The sequence below is a fragment of the Priapulus caudatus genome, unplaced genomic scaffold, assembly GCF_000485595.1.
Source record: "Priapulus caudatus unplaced genomic scaffold, Priapulus_caudatus-5.0.1 Scaffold94, whole genome shotgun sequence".
NCBI lineage: Eukaryota > Metazoa > Priapulida > Priapulimorpha > Priapulimorphida > Priapulidae > Priapulus > Priapulus caudatus.
This window is the reverse complement of record NW_014577155.1, coordinates 109,803-114,343: the sequence shown is the minus strand read 5'-3', so window position 1 is coordinate 114,343 and position 4,541 is coordinate 109,803.

Sequence of the window (4,541 nt, the reverse complement as noted above, 5' to 3'; positions counted from 1 at the left end):
GCACGCCCACGAGCACACACACGCACGCACTCACGCACGCACGCACGCACGAAAAACACACGAACACTCACGTATACGCATACGCACGCACACGCACACGCACGCACGCACTCACGCACGCACGCACGAAAAACACACGAACACTCACGTACGCATACGCACGCACACGCACACGCACGCACTCACGCACGCACGCACGAAAAACACACGAACACTTACGTACGCACACGCACGCACACGCACGCAAGCACCTACGCGCACGTACTCAAGTACGCACACACGCGTCCTTTAGAGATAAAGTCACCATGAGAATTATTTGCGTACGCTTAATATAAGAAAATTGAGTTAATAATAAAAATATTGAGAATCCAGTTTGGATAAAGGTAATTACACGCGACCAAACAGGTGCGCGTAGGAATAATCAGCGAGACTATGGCATTCGCACTCCGCAGCTGTGCGTGCGTGCGTTCGTGCGTGCGTGCGTGCGTGCGTGCGTGCGTGCGTGCGTGCGTGCGTTCGTGCGTGAGTGCGTTCGTGCGTTCGTGCGTTCGTGCGTTCGTGCGTGTGTGAGTGCGTGCGTGCGCTCGTGCGTGCGTTCGTGCGCGCGAGCGGGTCGGGCGGGCGGGCGTTTGTGTATACGTGAACGCGTGGTTGCGTGCGTGCGGGCGTGCATGTGTGCGTGCGGACGGGCGGGCGTCGGTGTGTGCGTGTTTGCGTGCGTGCGTGAGTGCGGGCGGGCGTGTGTGCGTGCGGGCGGGCGGACGTCTGTGTATGCGTTTATACGTGAACGCGTGTGTGCGTGCGTGCGCGTGTGCGTGCGTGTCATGCTATTTTTACACATCGGCGTAGTTTTGAGCAGGCGCTTGAGTTATCGACGATGCACCATTGATCAATTATATGCAACGCTACATGCCGTTAGAAGCCATAAAGGATTTCGGTCACCCTGGGCGATGATAGAGTGTTCCCACATGAGCCAAAGCTTGGAGGAAGAGTAGAGCACATGCGAGGAGGCCATCCGACTCTGCTCGTTGTTTGTGACAGAGGAAGCGACACAATGGAGGCAGCAGCAGCAGTACGGAACAAAAGCATACACGATGAGGGAATTGTGTGCTCAACGATAGCGTGATCATGGAGAGATGGAGGAGAACTAAAATGATTGCATATGCAGTCGTTACTGAAGTTAACTTCTTGAGTATAGAGCAGCGTCAATAACGTGGGAATTCTATGTATACTAGCAGGAGTCTATCAATATACACCTTATCAATCATTATTGATTATTGATATCAATATATCAATATATCAATATATTGATAGACTCCTGATACTAGCAAGAGCGTATTAAGAATTTACCTTCTTTATACGCTCTTGATACTAGTCACTAGTGAAACAGACGTATTATATCGTATTGTAGCGATTGGAACGTTTGTTTATTATAAAGATTGTTATTTACATTTAAGGGGAAATAAACCTTATCTTATCTTACTTAGAACGATAGAGGGAGAGAGAACAAGTGCGCTAGACGGAGAGAGAGGGAGAGAGCGGAGAGAACGAGAGAAGGAGAGAGCGAGAGAGAGTGAGTGAGAGTGAGTGAGAGGGGGGGGGAGAAAGAGAAAGGCGAGATAGATGCGAAGATAAGGATAGGATCGTCTCCGATTGCTCATGAGCGCTGGTACCCATGTTCAGCGCATGAATCTAAGAAGTTCATCTCGACAAATCTGAAATACTCACGATAGCATGCTGGTAGTGGTATATAAACCGGTACGTGCTGCTACTGCTGCTGCTGACCGCCCCTGGGCGCTAGCCGGTAGATTTGCACACGCTATACCGCACGCTAACAGCCGATGTGTGACTCATTGCACAAAGTGGAACAAACTAGTGGAGAAAAAAGCAATCTACTTACCTTACCTTGTTCGGTAGCAAGACAGCGGATGACCATGACCTGGTTTCACGCCTCCCCCTTCCGCCGTGGGACTACTCCACATGTGATATATACATATATATAGCTACTCTGAATCTGCATCATATAATATATATATATATATATATAGCTACTCTGAACTGCGGTCGGGGTCTGTGTGGTGACCCTATCTTTACCTCTGGGCAGTTTGTTCATGCATCGAGAGAGAGAGAGAGAGAGAGGAGAGAGAGAGAGGAGAAGACGAGAGGAGAGAGAGAGAGAGAGAGAGCAGAGAGAGAGAGAGAGAGAGAGAGAGGGAGAGACCGTCTACATGCCTCTCCCTCCAACCCTCCTCGCCCGATATAACCAGTTCATTGTTCCACTAGTTCTGATTTCTTGCGTGTATGTTCCCAAGCGTGTGAGAAAAGTTTTCTTCCCACCGATTTCGCATCACCACCTAGTCCTGCATCGCATCCTGCGCGCTATCTAGGTTATGTCATGCTATCTAGACGCATGCGCCCGCATACATAACAGCTATTAGCCCTCAGAAACTGCTGCCCCTGGCTAAACCCCGGTGAGCATTGAAATTGTTATGAATGACTAAGCCGAGCATCCGCTAAACTGACTCACGCGGTAACATCTAAGATGACAGTGTTATCGTGACGATACGTCAAGACGCCGTGTATTCACCTATCTATCTATCTATCTATCTGTCTGTCTGTCTGTCTGTCTGTCTGTCTGTCTGTCTGTCTGTCTGTCTGTCTGTCTCGGTCTGTCTGTCGTCGTCTGTCTGTCTGTCTGTCTGTCTGTCTGTCTGTTCTGACTGTCTGTCTGTCTGTCTGCTGTCTGTCTATTCTATCTATCTATCTATCTATATCTATCTATCTAATCTATCTATTCTATCTATATTCTATCTATCCTATCTATCTATCTCTATCTATCTATCTATCTATCTATCTATCTATCTATACCACCATTGTTGCTGTCGATACTCGATCTATTGTATCTATTGATCTACTATCTCTATTGTATTCGCAAAATGGGGCACTGTGTATGACGTGACCGCATCTACACAGCTTCGTGCGTACGCGGTGCGCGAACACTCTCCTCACGGTGCTCCGGATGTTGCTTTATTGCCTCCGGCGGCCATATTAGCTCGTTACGCCTGATGAGACCACGATGATTTCGTGACAGACTACTGTATCCCTTAGCTTTGGTTGCGTGTTTGTAAGTCTACAGCAGCCGCACCTAGCGGAGTGAACTGAATCGTGCATGTTTTTCCAGGGAATTTCCATTAGATTGTCTAAATATGTTTTTTAAACATTTAACCATAATTAACAAAAAGCAAAGTGTTAGATCGACCTGTCAGATGCTACGAATGAAGTACGAAAAATTTCAGCCGGATTCGTGCACGCGCCTAGAAGTTATGCAGGAACAAACAAACGCCATACTCAAATTATTATATAGACTAGCTGAAACCGCGCTACGCGCGGCTTAGTGGACTGTGATGCATGTGTTACCAGTACAGTAGTGTTATGTGTAAGGTTTATATGGAGAGTTTAGTTGTTCACATGTTTGTTTTTTATGGTTGAGATGTCAATACAAATACATGTGCAATCATGCTTAAAACGTAACACATTAACCATTGTTTGGACAAGTACACAGTGAAATACACACCCCACACAGAAATGTTTTATTGTATGCATGTACTGTTGATGATACGGACTCCAAAGTTAGAATATAGATATATCTGGAATGGGCTGGTAGGTCGGGCGACTGATTAACCACTTGGCTGCGTAGCACGTAATATTAGCGTGCTTCGCATGTTTGCACTGTGTGCGGACAGGTAATATTGCGTGGTTTGTGATCGCTTATTTTCTACAAACGACGTAATATTACGTGCTTGTGATCGGACCGCTTTTGTGACAGATCGGTGTCCACGGCACCGACACTGTACAGCATTGCGAGACTTCCAAAGAAATCTGCACTGATGAAATTCAACTTGTACATCTCATATGGAAATATGGCCAAATAGCACTGAATATTTAACTTCATTATTACATGGTTATTTCTACTTACATTATGGGGCTTACACAATCTCAGACACACAGACACCTAGAACAGAGATACACAGAACAACACGAAATTGAAACCTGTTGAAACAAAACGAAATACAAACAGAACGAAACAAAACAGCGCGCCCCTATTTTCAGGCAAATGTTTACCTTTTTTGTGTTGTTTTTTGTCTTTTTTAAGACCGAACAAACGGTTTTCAACCGAGTATAGTTTAGAACTCGTCCGTGTACTCATCGATCATCTTCTGTAAATTTGGCGCTATTTGGATCCAAACTGACGCGCGAGCCTTTCAATTACATACATAATACAACATTCGCCAAATTATAGTAAGACTAGCTGAAACCCGCGCTAGCGCGGCAGTTAGTAACTGTGATGCATGTGTTACCAAGTACAGTAGTGTTATGTGTAAGGTGTTATATGGAGTTTAGTTGTTGCACATGTTGTTTTTGATGGTTGAGATGTCAATACAAATACATGTACAATCATGCTTACACGTAACACATTAACATTTGTTTGGCAAGCACACAGTGAACATACAGATACACGCACGCACGCACGCACGCACGCA